Source organism: Pelobates fuscus, chromosome 3 (assembly GCF_036172605.1).
Source record: "Pelobates fuscus isolate aPelFus1 chromosome 3, aPelFus1.pri, whole genome shotgun sequence".
Classification (NCBI taxonomy): Eukaryota; Metazoa; Chordata; class Amphibia; order Anura; family Pelobatidae; genus Pelobates; species Pelobates fuscus.
In genome coordinates, this window is record NC_086319.1 from 392,808,081 (window position 1) to 392,820,382 (window position 12,302).

At 39.1% G+C, this 12,302-nt stretch overlaps 7 non-coding genes across 7 annotated transcripts; all 7 read left to right on the forward strand.

Moving 5' to 3' along the window:
• Window positions 1–994: 994 nt before the first annotated feature.
• TRNAE-UUC (transfer RNA glutamic acid (anticodon UUC)) lies at window positions 995–1,066 on the forward strand. The gene has a single exon. It is a non-coding gene; the product is annotated as a tRNA-Glu (tRNA).
• A 2,451-nt stretch (window positions 1,067–3,517) lies between these two features.
• Window positions 3,518–3,589, forward strand: TRNAE-UUC (transfer RNA glutamic acid (anticodon UUC)). Its single transcript has one exon. It is a non-coding gene; the product is annotated as a tRNA-Glu (tRNA).
• A 1,190-nt stretch (window positions 3,590–4,779) lies between these two features.
• Window positions 4,780–4,851, forward strand: TRNAE-UUC (transfer RNA glutamic acid (anticodon UUC)). The gene has a single exon. It is a non-coding gene; the product is annotated as a tRNA-Glu (tRNA).
• Window positions 4,852–6,040: 1,189 nt separating this feature from the next.
• Window positions 6,041–6,112, forward strand: TRNAE-UUC (transfer RNA glutamic acid (anticodon UUC)). Its single transcript has one exon. It is a non-coding gene; the product is annotated as a tRNA-Glu (tRNA).
• Window positions 6,113–7,302: 1,190 nt separating this feature from the next.
• TRNAE-UUC (transfer RNA glutamic acid (anticodon UUC)) lies at window positions 7,303–7,374 on the forward strand. The gene has a single exon. It is a non-coding gene; the product is annotated as a tRNA-Glu (tRNA).
• A 1,190-nt stretch (window positions 7,375–8,564) lies between these two features.
• Window positions 8,565–8,636, forward strand: TRNAE-UUC (transfer RNA glutamic acid (anticodon UUC)). The gene has a single exon. It is a non-coding gene; the product is annotated as a tRNA-Glu (tRNA).
• A 1,189-nt stretch (window positions 8,637–9,825) lies between these two features.
• On the forward strand, window positions 9,826–9,897 carry TRNAE-UUC (transfer RNA glutamic acid (anticodon UUC)). The gene has a single exon. It is a non-coding gene; the product is annotated as a tRNA-Glu (tRNA).
• Window positions 9,898–12,302: the final 2,405 nt, after the last annotated feature.

The window sequence follows — 12,302 nt, forward strand, 5'->3', positions numbered from 1 at the left end:
TAAAGAACACATCAACATTCAATAAACAAAATGTTATTATTTGGCAGGGAAAAAATGACTTTTGCTTGAAATGGAAATTGTCGCTTCTGCCTAAAGCACAAGAAAGCGTCCCTTGAGGATTATATGCAGATAGATTAGTTTTTTACCAATCCAGGACCTTCCAATGAAGTCATGTCTTGCAAACATGTCAAAAAATTAGATTCAATGCACCTTGCATTAACATCAAGACACTGACGCTCTAATAGTTTTACTCGTTTAAACCCTTTTAAGGCATATTGCTGATATCAAAGAAGACCACGCCACCTTTGCAAAAACTTACTTCCTCCAAGAGCACTTTAGAACGGGTACTTTTAGCTTCCGCAAGGTTGCCAAAACCTTTCTTTTCGGTGATAGATTTTACTCCCAAGTATCTTTTGGACACAAGGAACATGACGGCAAAGGTGCCAAAAGGTCTCCAAAAATGCCAGCATTTCATTATATGGGAAAATCAGTCAATCAAAAGATTCTCCAGAGAAGCTAAACGATTTACCATTTAACCAGGCATGGCAAGGGTTTGCATTTGGCATATTGCTTAAGGTTCTTCTTGATTTTTCACTCAGGTGGTAGAACATCATGCTTGGTGGCTTTCTTTTCTTGACCTAAAGCAGCCTATCAATGCAGTGCTGTGATATATTTATTCCAGAAGATGTATGAAGAATCTTGCGAAGTGTGGAGTTTGTGAGCTCCAAAACATAGCTCAATGTTTAACCCCGCTCCAAAGAGGATAATGCCTTTTTGCAAGAGCTTCCTTTTCTTGCATAATCTTCAGGCAACCTTCTCCTTATGTCAACCGATCCGTGTCAAAATAAGTTAAGCTTTTCACTTGGTCTGGCATTTAGGATTCCTGTTTTTTCAGACATATAGGTGAAAACAAATCATTTTAGGAAACCTTTCAAAATGCCAAGAACTTTTGGTTGTCTTTTGTTACCCACTCTAGAGAAAAGGTGACAGAGCTTCCCATATGGTCTAGCGGTTAGGATTCCTGGTTTTCACCCAGGCGGCCTGGGTTCGACTCCCGGTATGGGAATTGTCCTTAGCTTTTCTTCTTTAGTCACATTTTAATCTCACCCATATAAGTTAATGTCTCCGGTTTACTATTCTATCCGCACTGGATTGAAGATTGCTCCTAGTCAGATTATAGAAATAAACATCGTATTCCAATACATCCTGGATGAGAGAATTTACTACACGTTACATTTTATGTGCACAGAACAGGACTTTTCTAAAGAACACATCAACATTCAATAAAATTTTTTTATTATTTGGCAGGGAAAAAATGACTTTTGCTTGAAATGGAAATTGTCGCTTCTGCCTAAAGCACAAGAAAGCGTCCCTTGAGGATTATATGCAGATAGATTCGTTTTTTACCAATCCAGGACCTTCCAATGAAGTCATGTCTTGCAAACATGTCAAAAAATTAGATTCAATGCACCTTGCATTAACATCAAGACACTGACGCTCTAATAGTTTTACTCGTTTAAACCCTTTTAAGGCATATTGCTGATATCAAAGAAGGCCACGCCACCTTTGCAAAAACTTACTTCCTCCAAGAGCACTTTAGAACGGGTACTTTTAGCTTCCGCAAGGTTGCCATAACCTTTCTTTTCGGTGACAGATTTTACTCCCAAGTATCTTTTGGACACAAGGAACATGACGGCAAAGGTGCCAAAAGGTCTCCAAAAATGCCAGCATTTCATTATATGGGAAAATTAGTCAATCAAAAGATTCTCCAGAGAAGCTAAACGATTTACCATTTAACCAGGCATGGCAAGGGTTTGCATTTGGCGTATTGCTTAAGATTCTTCTTGATTTTTCACTCAGGTGGTAGAACATCATGCTTGGTGGCTTTCTTTTCTTGACCTAAAGCAGCCTATCAATGCAGTGCTGTGATATATTTATTCCAGAAGATGTATGAAGAATCTTGCGAAGTGTGGAGTTTGTGAGCTCCCAAACATAGCTCAATGTTTAACCCCGCTCCAAAGAGGATAATGCCTTTTTGCAAGAGCTTCCTTTTCTTGCATAATCTTCAGGCAACCTTCTCCTTATGTCAACCGATCCGTGTCAAAATAAGTTAAGCTTTTCACTTGGTCTGGCATTTAGGATTCCTGTTTTTTCAGACATAGAGGTGAAAACAAATCATTTTAGGAAACCTTTCAAAATGCCAAGAACTTTTGGTTGTCTTGTGTTACCCACTCTAGAGAAAAGGTGACAGAGCTTCCCATATGGTCTAGCGGTTAGGATTCCTGGTTTTCACCCAGGTGGACCGGGTTCGACTCCTGGTATGGGAATTGTCATTAGCTTTTCTTCTTTAGTCACCTTTTGTTCTCACCCATATAAGTAGATGTCTCCGGTTTACTATTCTATCCGCACTGGATTGAAGATTGCTCCTAGTCAGATTATAGAAATAAACATCGTATTCCAAAACATCCTGGATGAGAGAATTTACTACACGTTACATTTTATGTGCACAGAACAGGACTTTTCTAAAGAACACATCAACATTCAATAAACAAAATGTTATTATTTGGCAGGGAAAAAATGACTTTTGCTTGAAATGGAAATTGTCGCTTCTGCCTAAAGCACAAGAAAGCGTCCCTTGAGGATTATATGCAGATAGATTAGTTTTTTACCAATCCAGGACCTTCCAATGAAGTCATGTCTTGCAAACATGTCAAAAAATTAGATTCAATGCACCTTGCATTAACATCAAGACACTGACGCTCTAATAGTTTTACTCGTTTAAACCCTTTTAAGGCATATTGCTGATATCAAAGAAGGCCACGCCACCTTTGCAAAAACTTACTTCCTCCAAGAGCACTTTAGAACGGGTACTTTTAGCTTCCGCAAGGTTGCCAAAACCTTTCTTTTCGGTGACAGATTTTACTCCCAAGTATCTTTTGGACACAAGGAACATGACGGCAAAGGTGCCAAAAGGTCTCCAAAAATGCCAGCATTTCATTATATGGGAAAATCAGTCAATCAAAAGATTCTCCAGAGAAGCTAAACGATTTACCATTTAACCAGGCATGGCAAGGGTTTGCATTTGGCGTATTGCTTAAGGTTCTTCTTGATTTTTCACTCAGGTGGTAGAACATCATGCTTGGTGGCTTTCTTTTCTTGACCTAAAGCAGCCTATCAATGCAGTGCTGTGATATATTTATTCCAGAAGATGTATGAAGAATCTTGCGAAGTGTGGAGTTTGTGAGCTCCCAAACATAGCTCAATGTTTAACCCCGCTCCAAAGAGGATAATGCCTTTTTGCAAGAGCTTCCTTTTCTTGCATAATCTTCAGGCAACCTTCTCCTTATGTCAACCGATCCGTGTCAAAATAAGTTAAGCTTTTCACTTGGTCTGGCATTTAGGATTCCTGTTTTTTCAGACATAGAGGTGAAAACAAATCATTTTAGGAAACCTTTCAAAATGCCAAGAACTTTTGGTTGTCTTGTGTTACCCACTCTAGAGAAAAGGTGACAGAGCTTCCCATATGGTCTAGCGGTTAGGATTCCTGGTTTTCACCCAGGCGGCCTGGGTTCGACTCCCGGTATGGGAATTGTCCTTAGCTTTTCTTCTTTAGTCACCTTTTGTTCTCACCCATATAAGTAGATGTCTCCGGTTTACTATTCTATCCGCACTGGATTGAAGATTGCTCCTAGTCAGATTATAGAAATAAACATCGTATTCCAATACATCCTGGATGAGAGAATTTACTACACGTTACATTTTATGTGCACAGAACAGGACTTTTCTAAAGAACACATCAACATTCAATAAACAAAATGTTATTATTTGGCAGGGAAAAAATGACTTTTGCTTGAAATGGAAATTGTCGCTTCTGCCTAAAGCACAAGAAAGCGTCCCTTGAGGATTATATGCAGATAGATTAGTTTTTTACCAATCCAGGACCTTCCAATGAAGTCATGTCTTGCAAACATGTCAAAAAATTAGATTCAATGCACCTTGCATTAACATCACGACACTGACGCTCTAATAGTTTTACTCGTTTAAACCCTTTTAAGGCATATTGCTGATATCAAAGAAGACCACGCCACCTTTGCAAAAACTTACTTCCTCCAAGAGCACTTTAGAACGGGTACTTTTAGCTTCCGCAAGGTTGCCAAAACCTTTCTTTTCGGTGATAGATTTTACTCCCAAGTATCTTTTGGACACAAGGAACATGACGGCAAAGGTGCCAAAAGGTCTCCAAAAATGCCAGCATTTCATTATATGGGAAAATCAGTCAATCAAAAGATTCTCCAGAGAAGCTAAACGATTTACCATTTAACCAGGCATGGCAAGGGTTTGCATTTGGCATATTGCTTAAGGTTCTTCTTGATTTTTCACTCAGGTGGTAGAACATCATGCTTGGTGGCTTTCTTTTCTTGACCTAAAGCAGCCTATCAATGCAGTGCTGTGATATATTTATTCCAGAAGATGTATGAAGAATCTTGCGAAGTGTGGAGTTTGTGAGCTCCAAAACATAGCTCAATGTTTAACCCCGCTCCAAAGAGGATAATGCCTTTTTGCAAGAGCTTCCTTTTCTTGCATAATCTTCAGGCAACCTTCTCCTTATGTCAACCGATCCGTGTCAAAATAAGTTAAGCTTTTCACTTGGTCTGGCATTTAGGATTCCTGTTTTTTCAGACATAGAGGTGAAAACAAATCATTTTAGGAAACCTTTCAAAATGCCAAGAACTTTTGGTTGTCTTGTGTTACCCACTCTAGAGAAAAGGTGACAGAGCTTCCCATATGGTCTAGCGGTTAGGATTCCTGGTTTTCACCCAGGCGGCCTGGGTTCGACTCCCGGTATGGGAATTGTCCTTAGCTTTTCTTCTTTAGTCACATTTTAATCTCACCCATATAAGTTAATGTCTCCGGTTTACTATTCTATCCGCACTGGATTGAAGATTGCTCCTAGTCAGATTATAGAAATAAACATCGTATTCCAATACATCCTGGATGAGAGAATTTACTACACGTTACATTTTATGTGCACAGAACAGGACTTTTCTAAAGAACACATCAACATTCAATAAAAAAATTTTATTATTTGGCAGGGAAAAAATGACTTTTGCTTGAAATGGAAATTGTCGCTTCTGCCTAAAGCACAAGAAAGTGTCCCTTGAGGATTATATGCAGATAGATTAGTTTTTTACCAATCCAGGATCTTCCAATGAAGTCATGTCTTGCAAACATGTCAAAAAATTAGATTCAATGCACCTTGCATTAACATCAAGACACTGACGCTCTAATAGTTTTACTCGTTTAAACCCTTTTAAGGCATATTGCTGATATCAAAGAAGACCACGCCACCTTTGCAAAAACTTACTTCCTCCAAGAGCACTTTAGAACGGGTACTTTTAGCTTCCGCAAGGTTGCCAAAACCTTTCTTTTCGGTGATAGATTTTACTCCCAAGTATCTTTTGGACACAAGGAACATGACGGCAAAGGTGCCAAAAGGTCTCCAAAAATGCCAGCATTTCATTATATGGGAAAATCAGTCAATCAAAAGATTCTCCAGAGAAGCTAAACGATTTACCATTTAACCAGGCATGGCAAGGGTTTGCATTTGGCGTATTGCTTAAGGTTCTTCTTGATTTTTCACTCAGGTGGTAGAACATAATGCTTGGTGGCTTTCTTTTCTTGACCTAAAGCAGCCTATCAATGCAGTGCTGTGATATATTTATTCCAGAAGATGTATGAAGAATCTTGCGAAGTGTGGAGTTTGTGAGCTCCCAAACATAGCTCAATGTTTAACCCTGCTCCAAAGAGGATAATGCCTTTTTGCAAGAGCTTCCTTTTCTTGCATAATCTTCAGGCAACCTTCTCCTTATGTCAACCGATCCGTGTCAAAATAAGTTAAGCTTTTCACTTGGTCTGGCATTTAGGATTCCTGTTTTTTCAGACATAGAGGTGAAAACAAATCATTTTAGGAAACCTTTCAAAATGCCAAGAACTTTTGGTTGTCTTGTGTTACCCACTCTAGAGAAAAGGTGACAGAGCTTCCCATATGGTCTAGCGGTTAGGATTCCTGGTTTTCACCCAGGCGGCCCGGGTTCGACTCCCGGTATGGGAATTGTCCTTAGCTTTTCTTCTTTAGTCACATTTTAATCTCACCCATATAAGTTAATGTCTCCAGTTTACTATTCTATCCGCACTGGATTGAAGATTGCTCCTAGTCAGATTATAGAAATAAACATCGTATTCCAATACATCCTGGATGAGAGAATTTACTACACGTAACATTTTATGTGCACAGAACAGGACTTTTCTAAAGAACACATCAACATTCAATGAAAAATTTTTATTATTTGGCAGGGAAAAAATGACTTTTGCTTGAAATGGAAATTGTCGCTTCTGCCTAAAGCACAAGAAAGCGTCCCTTGAGGATTATATGCAGATAGATTAGTTTTTTTACCAATCCAGGACCTTCCAATGAAGTCATGTCTTGCAAACATGTCAAAAAATTAGATTCAATGCACCTTGCATTAACATCAAGACACTGACGCTCTAATAGTTTTACTCGTTTAAACCCTTTTAAGGCATATTGCTGATATCAAAGAAGGCCACGCCACCTTTGCAAAAACTTACTTCCTCCAAGAACACTTTAGAACGGGTGCTTTTAGCTTCCACAAGGTTGCCAAAACCTTTCTTTTCGGTGATAGATTTTACTCCCAAGTATCTTTTGGACACAAGGAACATGACGGCAAAGGTGCCAAAAGGTCTCCAAAAATGCCAGCATTTCATTATATGGGAAAATCAGTCAATCAAAAGATTCTCCAGAGAAGCTAAACGATTTACCATTTAACCAGGCATGGCAAGGGTTTGCATTTGGCGTATTGCTTAAGGTTCTTCTTGATTTTTCACTCAGGTGGTAGAACATAATGCTTGGTGGCTTTCTTTTCTTGACCTAAAGCAGCCTATCAATGCAGTGCTGTGATATATTTATTCCAGAAGATGTATGAAGAATCTTGCGAAGTGTGGAGTTTGTGAGCTCCCAAACATAGCTCAATGTTTAACCCCGCTCCAAAGAGGATAATGCCTTTTTGCAAGAGCTTCCTTTTCTTGCATAATCTTCAGGCAACCTTCTCCTTATGTCAACCGATCCGTGTCAAAATAAGTTAAGCTTTTCACTTGGTCTGGCATTTAGGATTCCTGTTTTTTCAGACATAGAGGTGAAAACAAATCATTTTAGGAAACCTTTCAAAATGCCAAGAACTTTTGGTTGTCTTGTGTTACCCACTCTAGAGAAAAGGTGACAGAGCTTCCCATATGGTCTAGCGGTTAGGATTCCTGGTTTTCACCCAGGCGGCCTGGGTTCGACTCCCGGTATGGGAATTGTCCTTAGCTTTTCTTCTTTAATCACATTTTAATCTCACCCATATAAGTTAATGTCTCCAGTTTACTATTCTATCCGCACTGGGTTGAAGATTGCTCCTAGTCAGATTATAGAAATAAACATCGTATTCCAATACATCCTGGATGAGAGAATTTACTACACGTAATATTTTATGTGCACAGAACAGGACTTTTCTAAAGAACACATCAACATTCAATGAAATTTTTTTATTATTTGGCAGGGAAAAAATGACTTTTGCTTGAAATGGAAATTGTCGCTTCTGCCTAAAGCACAAGAAAGCGTCCCTTGAGGATTATATGCAGATAGATTAGTTTTTTTACCAATCCAGGACCTTCCAATGAAGTCATGTCTTGCAAACATGTCAAAAAATTAGATTCAATGCACCTTGCATTAACATCAAGACACTGACGCTCTAATAGTTTTACTCGTTTAAACCCTTTTAAGGCATATTGCTGATATCAAAGAAGGCCACGCCACCTTTGCAAAAACTTACTTCCTCCAAGAGCACTTTAGAACGGGTGCTTTTAGCTTACACAAGGTTGCCAAAACCTTTCTTTTCGGTGATAGATTTTACTCCCAAGTATCTTTTGGACACAAGGAACATGACGGCAAAGGTGCCAAAAGGTCTCCAAAAATGCCAGCATTTCATTATATGGGAAAATCAGTCAATCAAAAGATTCTCCAGAGAAGCTAAACGATTTACCATTTAACCAGGCATGGCAAGGGTTTGCATTTGGCGTATTGCTTAAGGTTCTTCTTGATTTTTCACTCAGGTGGTAGAACATCATGCTTGGTGGCTTTCTTTTCTTGACCTAAAGCAGCCTATCAATGCAGTGCTGTGATATATTTATTCCAGAAGATGTATGAAGAATCTTGCGAAGTGTGGAGTTTGTGAGCTCCCAAACATAGCTCAATGTTTAACCCCGCTCCAAAGAGGATAATGCCTTTTTGCAAGAGCTTCCTTTTCTTGCATAATCTTCAGGCAACCTTCTCCTTATGTCAACCGATCCGTGTCAAAATAAGTTAAGCTTTTCACTTGGTCTGGCATTTAGGATTCCTGTTTTTTCAGACATAGAGGTGAAAACAAATCATTTTAGGAAACCTTTCAAAATGCCAAGAACTTTTGGTTGTCTTGTGTTACCCACTCTAGAGAAAAGGTGACAGAGCTTCCCATATGGTCTAGCGGTTAGGATTCCTGGTTTTCACCCAGGCGGCCCGGGTTCGACTCCCGGTATGGGAATTGCCCTTAGCTTTTCTTCTTTAGTCACATTTTAATCTCACCCATATAAGTTAATGTCTCCGGTTTACTATTCTATCCGCACTGGATTGAAGATTGCTCCTAGTCAGATTATAGAAATAAACATCGTATTCCAATACATCCTGGATGAGAGAAATTACTACACGTAATATTTTATGTGCACAGAACAGGACTTTTCTAAAGAACACATCAACATTCAATGAAATTTTTTTATTATTTGGCAGGGGAAAAATGACTTTTGCTTGAAATGGAAATTGTCGCTTCTGCCTAAAGCACAAGAAAGCGTCCCTTGAGGATTATATGCAGATAGATTAGTTTTTTACCAATCCAGGACCTTCCAATGAAGTCATGTCTTGCAAACATGTCAAAAAATTAGATTCAATGCACCTTGCATTAACATCAAGACACTGACGCTCTAATAGTTTTACTCGTTTAAACCCTTTTAAGGCATATTGCTGATATCAAAGAAAGCCATGCCACCTTTGCAAAAACTTACTTCCTCCAAGAGCACTTTAGAACGGGTACTTTTAGCTTCCGCAAGGTTGCCAAAACCTTTCTTTTCGGTGACAGATTTTACTCCCAAGTATCTTTTGGACACAAGGAACATGACGGCAAAGGTGCCAAAAGGTCTCCAAAAATGCCAGCATTTCATTATATGGGAAAATCAGTCAATCAAAAGATTCTCCAGAGAAGCTAAACGATTTACCATTTAACCAGGCATGGCAAGGGCTTGCATTTGGCGTATTGCTTAAGGTTCTTCTTGATTTTTCACTCAGGTGGTAGAACATCATGCTTGGTGGCTTTCTTTTCTTGACCTAAAGCAGCCTATCAATGCAGTGCTGTGATATATTTATTCCAGAAGATGTATGAAGAATCTTGCGAAGTGTGGAGTTTGTGAGCTCCCAAACATAGCTCAATGTTTAACCCCGCTCCAAAGAGGATAATGCCTTTTTGCAAGAGCTTCCTTTTCTTGCATAATCTTCAGGCAACCTTCTCCTTATGTCAACCGATCCGTGTCCAAATAAGTTAAGCTTTTCACTTGGTCTGGCATTTAGGATTCCTGTTTTTTCAGACATAGAGGTGAAAACAAATCATTTTAGGAAACCTTTCAAAATGCCAAGAACTTTTGATTGTCTTGTGTTACCCACTCTAGAGAAAAGGTGACAGAGCTTCCCATATGGTCTAGCGGTTAGGATTCCTGGTTTTCACCCAGGCGGCCCGGGTTCGACTCCCGGTATGGGAATTGCCCTTAGCTTTTCTTCTTTAGTCACATTTTAATCTCACCCATATAAGTTAATGTCTCCGGTTTACTATTCTATCCGCACTGGATTGAAGATTGCTCCTAGTCAGATTATAGAAATAAACATCGTATTCCAATACATCCTGGATGAGAGAAATTACTACACGTAATATTTTATGTGCACAGAACAGGACTTTTCTAAAGAACACATCAACATTCAATGAAATTTTTTTATTATTTGGCAGGGGAAAAATGACTTTTGCTTGAAATGGAAATTGTCGCTTCTGCCTAAAGCACAAGAAAGCGTCCCTTGAGGATTATATGCAGATAGATTAGTTTTTTACCAATCCAGGACCTTCCAATGAAGTCATGTCTTGCAAACATGTCAAAAAATTAGATTCAATGCACCTTGCATTAACATCAAGACACTGACGCTCTAATAGTTTTACTCGTTTAAACCCTTTTAAGGCATATTGCTGATATCAAAGAAAGCCATGCCACCTTTGCAAAAACTTACTTCCTCCAAGAGCACTTTAGAACGGGTACTTTTAGCTTCCGCAAGGTTGCCAAAACCTTTCTTTTCGGTGACAGATTTTACTCCCAAGTATCTTTTGGACACAAGGAACATGACGGCAAAGGTGCCAAAAGGTCTCCAAAAATGCCAGCATTTCATTATATGGGAAAATCAGTCAATCAAAAGATTCTCCAGAGAAGCTAAACGATTTACCATTTAACCAGGCATGGCAAGGGCTTGCATTTGGCGTATTGCTTAAGGTTCTTCTTGATTTTTCACTCAGGTGGTAGAACATCATGCTTGGTGGCTTTCTTTTCTTGACCTAAAGCAGCCTATCAATGCAGTGCTGTGATATATTTATTCCAGAAGATGTATGAAGAATCTTGCGAAGTGTGGAGTTTGTGAGCTCCCAAACATAGCTCAATGTTTAACCCCGCTCCAAAGAGGATAATGCCTTTTTGCAAGAGCTTCCTTTTCTTGCATAATCTTCAGGCAACCTTCTCCTTATGTCAACCGATCCGTGTCAAAATAAGTTAAGCTTTTCACTTGGTCTGGCATTTAGGATTCCTGTTTTTTCAGACATAGAGGTGAAAACAAATCATTTTAGGAAACCTTTCAAAATGCCAAGAACTTTTGATTGTCTTGTGTTACCCACTCTAGAGAAAAGGTGACAGAGCTTCCCATATGGTCTAGCGGTTCGGATTCCTGGTTTTCACCCAGGCGGCCTGGGTTCGACTCCCGGTATGGGAATTGTCCTTAGCTTTTCTTCTTTAATCACCTTTTAATCTCACCCATATAAGTTAATGTCTCCGGTTTACTATTCTATCCGCACTGGATTGAAGATTGCTCCTAGTCAGATTATAGAAATAAACATCGTATTCCAATACATCCTGGATGAGAGAATTTACTACACGTAACATTTTATGTGCACAGAACAGGACTTTTCTAAAGAACACATCAACATTCAATAAAAAATTTTTATTATTTGGCAGGGAAAAAATGACTTTTGCTTGAAATGGAAATTGTCGCTTCTGCCTAAAGCACAAGAAAGCGTCCCTTGAGGATTATATGCAGATAGATTAGTTTTTACCAATCCAGGACCTTCCAATGAAGTCATGTCTTGCAAACATGTCAAAAAATTAGATTCAATGCACCTTGCATTAACATCAAGACACTGACGCTCTAATAGTTTTACTCGTTTAAACCCTTTTAAGGCATATTGCTGATATCAAAGAAGGCCACGCCACCTTTGCAAAAACTTACTTCCTCCAAGAGCACTTTAGAACGGGTACTTTTAGCTTCCGCAAGGTTGCCAAAACCTTTCTTTTCGGTGACAGATTTTACTCCCAAGTATCTTTTGGACACAAGGAACATGACGGCAAAGGTGCCAAAAGGTCTCCAAAAATGCCAGCATTTCATTATATGGGAAAATCAGTCAATCAAAAGATTCTCCAGAGAAGCTAAACGATTTACCATTTAACCAGGCATGGCAAGGGTTTGCATTTGGCGTATTGCTTAAGGTTCTTCTTGATTTTTCACTCAGGTGGTAGAACATCATGCTTGGTGGCTTTCTTTTCTTGACCTAAAGCAGCCTATCAATGCAGTGCTGTGATATATTTATTCCAGAAGATGTATGAAGAATCTTGCGAAGTGTGGAGTTTGTGAGCTCCCAAACATAGCTCAATGTTTAACCCCGCTCCAAAGAGGATAATGCCTTTTTGCAAGAGCTTCCTTTTCTTGCATAATCTTCAGGCAACCTTCTCCTTATGTCAACCGATCCGTGTCAAAATAAGTTAAGCTTTTCACTTGGTCTGGCATTTAGGATTCCTGTTTTTTCAGACATAGAGGTGAAAACAAATCATTTTAGGAAACCTTTCAAAATGCCAAGAACTTT